General features: G+C 43.8%; 1 protein-coding gene and 1 pseudogene across 2 annotated transcripts in view; both read left to right on the top strand.

Moving 5' to 3' along the window:
- LOC308163648 (E3 ubiquitin-protein ligase TRIM21-like) overlaps positions 1 to 1,401 on the top strand; it is a 1,627-nt pseudogene extending 226 nt beyond the window's left edge. The window contains exon 1 of the transcript in view: positions 1 to 1,401. This exon is cut by the window's left edge and continues 226 nt beyond it. The product of the transcript in view is annotated as an E3 ubiquitin-protein ligase TRIM21-like (transcript).
- chst11 (carbohydrate (chondroitin 4) sulfotransferase 11) overlaps positions 1 to 10,000 on the top strand; it is a gene marked incomplete at both ends in the record, with an annotated part of 48,396 nt that overhangs the window by 28,559 nt on the left and 9,837 nt on the right.

Genomic DNA, 10,000 nt, shown 5'->3' with positions numbered 1-10,000 from the left:
AATTCAAGAAAATGAGAGTCAATGCTGAAGTTGAGTCCCCTGCCGAACCTGGACAAGTGCCTTGTGACGTCTGCACTGGGACGAAGCTCAAGGCTCTGAAGTCCTGCCTGGTGTGTCAGACCTCTTAATGTGAGACTCACCTGGAGCCTCATCGGAGAGTCGCAGGCTTAAAGAGACACAAGCTGATCGGCCCTGTGGAGAACCTGGAAGACAGGATGTGTAAGAAGCATGACAGACTCCTGGAGCTGTTCTGTAGGAGGATGAAATGTGTGTGTGTTTGCTGTGCATGAAAACAGACCACGAGACCCATGACACCGTCCCCATAGAGGAGGAGTATGGAGAGAGGAAGGCTCAGCTGGGGAAGACAGAGGCAGATGTTCAGCAGATTATCCAGGGGCGACTGCAGAAGGTTAAGAAGATCAAACACTCAGTAGATCTTAGTAAGAAAGATGCAGGGAAGGAGAAAGCAGACAGCATACAGGTCTTCACTGCTCTGGTGGACTCCATGAAGAGAAGCCGGGCTGAGCTCCTTGACGTGATCGAGGAGAAGCAGAAAGCAGCAGAGAGGCGGGCTGAAGGGCTGATTAAAGAGCTGGAGCAGGAAATCACTGAGCTAAAGAGGAGAAGCACTGAGCTGGAGCAGCTCTCACACACTGAGGACCACCTCCACCTCCTGCAGAGCTTCCCATCCCTGTCCACCCCCCTCCACACACCAAGGACTGGTCTGAGGTCTGTGTTCACAGTGATCTCTATGTGGGGACTGTGAGGAGAGCTGTGTCTCAGCTGGAGGAGACATTTATAAGTGAAGTGAAGAAGTTGTGTGATGCTGAGCTGAAGAAGATTCAGCAGTATGCAGTGGACGTGACTCTGGACCCTGCTACAGCACATCCCTATCTCATTCTGTCTGAAGATGGGAAACAAGTTAGAGACGGAGACACAAGAAATAAAGTCCCTGATAACACAGAGGGGTTTTCCTTGTGTCTTTGTGTTGGGAAAGGAGGGTTTCTCCTCAGGGAGGTTTTACTATGAAGTGGAGGTGAAGGAGAAGACTGGCTGGGCTGTAGGAGTGGCCAGAGAGTCCATCAACAGGAAGAGGGCTATCACAGCGAGCCCTAAGAATGGATACTGGACTGTAATGTTGATGAATGGAAATGAATACAAGGCAGCTGCTGACCCTCCTGTCCCCTGTCCCTGAGAGAGAAGCCCCAGAAGGTGGGGGTGTTTGTGGATTATGAGGAGGGCCAGGTCTCCTTTTATGATGTGGAGGCCAGGTCTCTGATCTACTCTTTCACTGGCTGCACCTTCACTGAGAAACTCTATCCATACTTCAGCCCCTGTACTAATGATGGTGGTAAACACTCTGCCCCTCTGATCATCTCTCCTGTCAATCACACTGACTGATTGTTAACCTTTAACTCTGACTGAGCAGAAAAATACGCATTTAGAATTATAATTATCTGTTGTTCTCATAAGAAGATATGACTCATATCGCTAGAGATGGTGAATATGCAGCAGCAATGTCAGATATAGCCTAGCCTCTCCAGCCTCATAAGAAGATATGACTCTATATACATGAGGTTGCTTGACTTCTCAGGGTGTTCAAAGTATTATAAATCAGATGCTCTCATACTGTATTTTCATCATTAGCTAGTTTTTATTGTAATGTATAATTACATTTTGGGGATTTTGAGTGTAATGAATACTGGGTGTGTACAGAGTGAAATCGAGGATTTTCAGACAATTAAATTCACTTGGATCGATCAAATCCATTGATCACATTAATAATCAGTCTAGTACAGGTCCCAGAGCTTTAGAATGGTGATGGTGAGGTAGCAGACTCGGCTGTCTGTCTTATTAAAACCAAAACATAAGTTGTCCCTCAGTCTATGCATGTTTGTGACGTAATTACATTTAACAGGATGTACGTTTGATAATAATGTTATTGATTTAATGGCTTGCAAAGGGAATCAAATACGCTTAAAACTGTTTAATAAGGGTGACTGTGATGGTAATATGAGAGAGATAGAGAAGATATATGTGATATTATAAGTGTGTCTAATGGTCTGTTTCTGTGGTGGTTTTATCATCACTGCATATCAAACATCAACACCTGATGAATAAAGTCCCTGTTACCTGACACCTGTGAATGAATGAATAACTCATTTATCACCGAGGTGAATAAAGTCACTCAAACTGTCATCATCCTAGAGTACCGAGGGTGACTTTATTCACCAAAGACGCATCAATTATGATGCTTCATTTTGTAGCCAATCAAAGTGTTGCTAGGTAGAAACCACATAAAACACTCTAGGTGGCGAGTGTTCTGGAACACTGTGATCTGTGGCAGAGAAATACTTTACTCTGTAGCAACCTATGACCTGATCAACTCTCCTGTTTACTGTTTATACCTGGCACCTGCCTGCATGTCATTAACTTGACATGTCACTCATATACTGTATAGTTACTGTGGAGAGAGAGAGGGGCAGAGGGAGAGGGAGAGGGAGAGAGAGAGAGAAGGAGAGAGAGAGGGGGAGAGAGAGAGTGAGACTGACTGACTCCCTCCCTCTCTCTCTCGCTCTCTCTCTCTCTCTCTTTCCCCCCTCTTCCCTCTCACTTCTCTCCTCTCTTCCCTCTCTCTTCTCCTCTATCTTCCCTCTCTCTCTCAGTGTAAGACCGTTTGCAAGACTGTGTGTGTGTGTGTGTGTGTGTGTGTGTGTGTGTGTGTGTGTGTGTGTGTAGCAGCTTTGGTGTGAGCTCTCAGACCTCTGTTCTCTTTAGTCTGTGTGGTGAACGTGTTTTAGACCTTAACGGACCTACAAAAACAGACATTACATGAAGAGAGTGAGAGAGAGAGGGGGGGAGAGAAGGGAGAGAGAAAGTGAGAGGGGGAGAGAAAGTGAGAGAGAGGGGGAGAAAGTGAGAGAGAGAGGGAGAGAGAAAGTGAGAGAGGGGGAGAAAGAGAGAGAGAGAGAGAGAGAGAGAGAGAGAGAGAGAGAGAGATTGTTGTGTGTCTGCCAGCCAAGCAGCTACTCTGCCAACTGTGGTGCTGCTATTCTAGGGCATTGGCACAAAATGGCCGCCCTTACCACACACACGCACGCACGCACGCACACACACACACACACACACACACACACACACACACACACACACACACACACACACACACACACACACACACACACACACACACACACACACACACACACACACACACACACACAGTCATTCAGCAATGTGGCTGATCTATACAGTTTGATATATATATATATATATATATATATACCTCAGCTAAAGAGGTCCACAGTATATATGGTGTGTGTGTATGTATATATATATATATATATATATATATATATATATATATATACAGTTATATATTATATTATATAGTTATATATAGTTATATATATATATATACAGTTAGGTCCGTTAAGTATTTGAACAGTGACACAATTTCCATAATTTTGGCTCTGTACGCCACCACAATGGATTTGAAATAAAACAATCGAGATGTAATTGAAGTGCAGACTTTCATCTTTAATTCAAGGGGTTGAACAAAAATATTGTATGAAACGTTTAGGAATTGCAACCATTTTTATACACAGTCCCCTATTTTCAGGAGCTCAAAAGTAATTGGACAAATTAACATAATCATAAATAAAATGTTAGTTTTTAATACTGTGTCGAGAATCCTTTGCAGGCCATGACTGCCTGAAGTCTGGAACCCATGGACATCACCAAATGCTGGGTTTCCTCCTTTGTGATGCTTTGCCAGGCCTTTACTGCAGCTGTCTTCAGTTGTTGTTTGTTTTTGGGTCTTTCTGCCTTTAATTTTGTCTTCAGCAAGCGAAATGCATGGTCGATCGGGTTAAGATCAGGTGATTGACTCGGCCATTTCAGAATATTCCACTTCTTTGCCTTAAAAAACTCCTGGGTTGCTTGTGCAGTATGTTTTGGGTCATTGTCCATCTGTATTGTGAAGTGCCATCCAATCAACTTTGCCGAATTTGTCTGAATCTGAGCAGACAGAATATCCCTAAACACTTCAGAATTCATCCGTCTGCTTCTGTCTTCTGTCACATCATCAATAAACATAGTGACCCAGTGCCATTGGAAGCCATGCATGTCCATGTCATCACACTGCCTCCACCGTGTTTTACAGATGATGTGGTATGTGTCGGATCATGATCTGTTCCAAGCCTTCTCCATACTTTTTTCTTCCCATCATTCTGGTACAGGTTGATCTTAGTTTCATCTGTCCAAAGAATGCTCTTCCAGAACAGGGCTGGCTTTTTTAGATGTTTTTTGGCAAAGTGTAATCTGGCCTTTCTATTCTTGAGGCTTATGAATGGCTTGCACCTTGTGGTGAACCCTCTGTATTTGTTCATGTGAAGTCTTCCCTTTATGGTACACTTGGATAATGATATGCCTACCTCCTGGAGACTGTTCTTCACTTGGCTGGATGTTGTGAAGGGGTTTTTCTTTACCATGTAAAGGATCCTGTGATCATCCACCACTCTTGTCTTCCATGGACGTTCAGACCTTTTTGTGGTGCCGAGCTCACCATGACTCTTGCACTATAATGTTGGTTTGCACTGTCTTGTCCTGACTTGCACCTGTCCTGCTGTAAACCGTGCTCCACTGTCCCAAACCAAATTCCTAACATGTTTACATGTCATGGCAATAACATCTTCTGATTCTGATTCTGATTCTGATTCTGACCAGTGTGTTCTTTTTTTCTCAGAATGTACCAAATAGTTAATTTGGCCACTCCTAATGTTCCTGCTATCTCTCTGATGGATTTGTTTGTTTTTGCAGCCTATGGATGGCCTGTTTCACTTGCATTGAGAGCTCCGTTGACTGCATGTTGTGCGTATACAGCAACATCTTCCAAATGCAAATGCCACACTTGGAATCAACTCAGACCTTTTACCTGCCTAATTGATAAAGAAATAATGAAGGAATAGCCCACACTGGCCCATGAAACAGCGTTTGAGTCAATTGTCCAATTACTTTTGATCCCTTGAAAAAGAGGGACCTACAATATTAAAGAGCTTCGGCGTATGGGTAGTTGTTTTTCCTCTCCACTCCACCAGGCTCGGGGCCGAGGGGCTACCCTTTTACCACCCCGAGACCTGGTTGAGGGGCTCACCCGGGCTATATTTCTGGACACCCCTCCAGAAGCCACGTCATCGTCTCGTCATCTAATACCGACAGACCATGCATCCCGTTGGGTGGGTGGTACACCGGGCAATCCAGGATAACATGGTCTGCGGTTTGGTCCTCTGCGCCACACTCGCACGACGCATTTGGGGCCAAGCCCCATCTGTGCATTGATGAGCGGAAACACCCGACGCCGGTCCGGAGACGATTGAGCCTCACCCAGGATAGCCTTGGCAAGTCCATCCCGAGGGGCTCAGGGGCGGCGATGTGGTCGCGGAGTTTGGAGGTGTTAGCCTAATATATATATATACACCTCAGCTAAAGAGGTATAGCTTGTTGAGGGCGTAGTGATGTCATGGTGAGGGTGTAGTGATGTCATGGTGAGGGCGTAGTGATGTCATGTTGAGGGCGTACTAACCTATAAACCTGATGATGTCATAACAGACATTCCCACAAACTAACCTATAAACCTGATGATGTCATAACAGACCTTCCCACAGACTAACCTATAAACCTGATGATGTCATAACAGACCTTCCCACAGACGAACCTATAAACCTGATGATGTCATAACAGACCTTCCCACAAACTAACCTATAAACCTGATGATGTCATAACAGACCTTCCCAGAGACTAACCTATACACCTGATGATGTCATAACAGACCTTCCCAGAGACTAACCTATAAACCTGATGATGTCATAACAGACCTTCCCACAGACTAACCTATAAACCTGATGATGTCATAACAGACCTTCCCACAGACTAACCTATAAACCTGATGATGTCATAACAGACCTTCCCAGAGACTAACCTATACACCTGATGATGTCATAACAGACCTTCCCAGAGACTAACCTATAAACCTGATGATGTCATAACAGACCTTCCCAGAGACTAACCTATAAACCTGATGATGTCATAACAGACCTTCCCAGAGACTAACCTTTAAACCTGATGATGTCATAACAGACCTTCCCACAGACTAACCTATAAACCTGATGATGTCATAACAGACCTTCCCAGAGACTAACCTATAAACCTGATGATGTCATAACAGACCTTCCCAGAGACTAACCTATAAACCTGATGATGTCATAACAGACCTTCCCAGAGACTAACCTATAAACCTGATGATGTCATAACAGACCTTCCCAGAGACTAACCTATGAACCTGATGGTGTCATAACAGACAGAGACTAACCTATAAACCTGATGATGTCATAACAGACCTTCCCAGAGACTAACCTATAGTTAGGGAGGGAGGGAGGGATGGAGAGAGAGAGAGAGAAAGAGAGAGACATAACATAGATATTCAAATTTAGGGAGGGGGAGGGAGGGAGAGACAGACAGAGAGAGAGGGAGACGGAGGGAGGTAGGGAGAGAGGGAGAGAGAGAACGTAGATATTCAGATCTCCTCATTACTGTCATATTTCCATAACAAAAGTACAGTTAGGATGAATACCCCATCATCACGGTGCCTGGCCACAATGACAACTCTCCCGGGATGAAATCTCTCTCTCTCTGTCTCTGTCTCTCTCTCTCTCTCCCTCCCTCTCTCTCTCCCTCTCTGACTCTCTCTCTCTCTCTCTCTCTGTCTCTCTCTGTCTCTCTCTGTCTCTCAATTCAATTCAATTCAATTCAACAGGCTTTATTGGCATGACGTTTTACAAGTGTTGCCAAAGCACAATCACAGATATGACGAACAACAACATAACAACATAATATCAATGACATGAAAAAATAAATAAAAATAATATAAATAAAATAAAGCAGGTGGTGCAGAGAATAAAACATGGCATACTGTATGTATGTCCTACTGGTTGTCCCTTTTCTTGTGACAGGAATTGACATATTTTGCAGCCAAAACTGCACATTCTTTCTGTTCCCCCAGAAGGGCTGGTAATCTTTCACTTTCTGTCATACTTCGGAATTCTGGGAAATTTGTTTCAAATTTTGGGAAGAACTCCTCTCTAATATTTGTGTAGTTTTTACATTGTGTTAAGAAGTGTAACTCTGTCTCTATAGCTCCGTCATCACAGTGACAGCACAGCCTCTCCTCTCTGGGCAGCCAGGTTTGTCTGTGTCTGCCCTTCTCTATTGCCAGACTATGATCGCTCAGTCTGTACATTGTCAAAGTCTTTCTCAGGTTTTTATCAGTTACTGTGGTTAGGTAGTCTGCCACAGTATACTGTCTGTTTAGAGCCAAATATGTTTCTAGTTTGTGTTGTGATTGTGTGAGTTTGTTCCAATATGTGATGTATTTATCTTTTTCTTTAGTTATAATTTGGTTAGGTCTAATCTTCTGAGTGATAGTGTAGCTGCACTGAGGCTGTCTGGGGTTTGTGATGTCAGAAGGTGAGAGGTCAGCTAGTTTCAGAACCAGCTGACTGAGGGGGCTCCTTTGGATGTTCAACTCTTGGCAGGCAAGGGCTTTATAATGGTAACAGGCAGGGTCACTCTTTTTAATATGGCTCCAGAATTTAATAGATCTTTTCTGTATATTTAGCAGTAAAGGATATTGGCCTAATTCAGCCCTGCATGCAGAGTTTGGGCATTTTCTTTGTACCCTGATAATAGTTTTGCAGAACTCTGCATGCAGGATCTCAACTGGGTTTTTGTCCCATTTTGCCCAATCACTTTGTAATAAGGGACCCCATACCTCACTGCCATACAATGCAATTGATTCTATAACTGATTTAAATATTTTGAGCCATGTCCTAATTGGAATTTGGATTTGAATTGAACGCTTGATGGCATAAAAAGCCCTTTTTGCCTTGTCTTTGAGTTCCTTCACAGCTGCACAGAAATTCCCAGTGGAAGTAATTTGTAAACCTAGGTATGTATAGGTATTTGTCCGTTCTATTCGGGTCCCACCTATTTTGAACACTGGTTGATTCTTCTGTAACCGTGATCGCTTTTGGAAGGTCATAATTTTGGTCTTCTTCATATTTACTGTCAGGGCCCAAGTCTGACAGTACTGATGAAGAATGTTCAGGCTTTGCTGAAGACCTTCTTTAGTTGGGGACAGTATGACTAGGTCGTCTGCATAAAAGAGACATTTAATGTCTGTGTCAGTAAGGGTGAGACCAGGTGCTGGTGATTGTTCTAATAACCGTGCCAGTTCATTAATATATATATTGAAGAGGGTGGGGCTGAGGTTACATCCTTGCTTCACCCCTCTCCCTTGCGGGAAGAAGTCTGTGTGTTTATCACCAATTTTAACAGCCAATTTATTATTTTCATATATTGATTTAATGACATCATATGACTTTCCCCCTATTCCACTTTCTATTAATTTAAAAAGTAAACCTTCATGCCAAACTGAGTCGAAAGCTTTCTGAAAATCGACAAAGCATGCATGAATTGTTCCTTTGTTTTGATTTGTGTATTTATCTATTAGTGTGTGTAGGGTGAAAATGTGGTCAGATGTTCTATAGTTTGGGAGGAATCCAATTTGACTTTTGCACAAGACATTGTGCTCTGTGAGGAAATATATAATTCTTGAATTTAGAATGCTGCCAAATAACTTCCCTAGGTTACTACTTACACAGATACCTCTGTAGTTGTTTGGATCAAATTTGTCTCCATTCTTGAAAATGGGTGTAATCAGCCCCTCACTCCAGCTTTCAGGGAAATGACCCACACTCAGTACCAAGTTGAATACCTTTAGAATGGCCAATTTACATTTTCTATTGGTATATTTTATCATCTCGTTTAAGATGCCATCAGGCCCACATGCTTTTTTGTTCTGCAGAACCTTTAGTTTGTCTTCCAATTCTAATTCAGTGATTGGGAAATCCAGTGGGGTCTGATAGTCCTTAATAACTCTTTCAAAGGTTTTCAATTTATCTGAGATCTGCTCTTGGGCTTCATTCTTTGTAGGTTTTCTATAAAGATCCCCAAAATGTGTTTTCCATGTTTCCACACACACACACACACACACACACACACATCAGAGTGGGCCTGTCCATCCAGCGTGCGTTTGTTTTGATTGACAACTCCTCCATCTCTCTCTCTCTCTCTCCCTCTCCTTCTCTCTCTCTGTCTCTCTGTCTCTCTCTCTGTCTCTCTGTCTCTCTCTCCCTCTCCCTCTCTCTCTCTGTCTCTCTGTCTGTCTCTCTGTCTCTCTCTGTCTCTCTCTCTCTCTCTCCCTCCCTCTCCCTCTCTCTCTCTCTCCCTCTTTCTCTCTCTCTCTGTCCTTCCCTCACTCTCTCTCCCTCTCTCTCTCTGTCCCTCCCTCCCTCCCTCTCTCTCCCTCTCTCTTTCTCTCTCTCTCTCTGTCCCACCCTCACTCTCTCTCCCTCTCTCTCTCTCTCCCTCTCTCTCTCTCTCTCTCTCCCCCACTCTCTCTCTCTCTCCCCCCTCTTCCCTCTTTCCCTCTCTCCATAACAGCAGTACAGTCACAGGAGTGAATAGCCCATAATCACGGCTGGCCCTGGCTCCCAAATCTAGTTTGATGTCTGTGGCCTTGACTGACTGGCTATTAGCATATCTATTAGCATATTCATGATTATGTAAATAGATGGACTAAAGTCAGTCAGGAACACACAACTGGTTAATGTTGCTGAATACAGACATTGTTACAGTGCTACACACGCACACATGCACACACACACACACACACACACACACACACACACACACACACACACATCAGAGTGGGCCTGTCCATCCAGCGTGCGTTTGTTTTGATTGACAACTCCTCCATCTCTCTCTCTCTCTCTCCCTCCCTCTCTCTCTCTCTCTCTCTCTCTCTCTCTCTCTCTCTCTCTCTCTCCCCCTCTCTCCCTCTCAATTCAATTTCAATTCAATTCAATTTCAAAGGGCTTTA

Source organism: Nansenia antarctica (genome assembly GCF_963989245.1).
Source record: "Nansenia antarctica genome assembly, chromosome: 8".
Taxonomy (NCBI): Eukaryota; Metazoa; Chordata; class Actinopteri; order Argentiniformes; family Microstomatidae; genus Nansenia; species Nansenia antarctica.
This window is presented reverse-complemented; position numbering and strand designations above follow the sequence as displayed.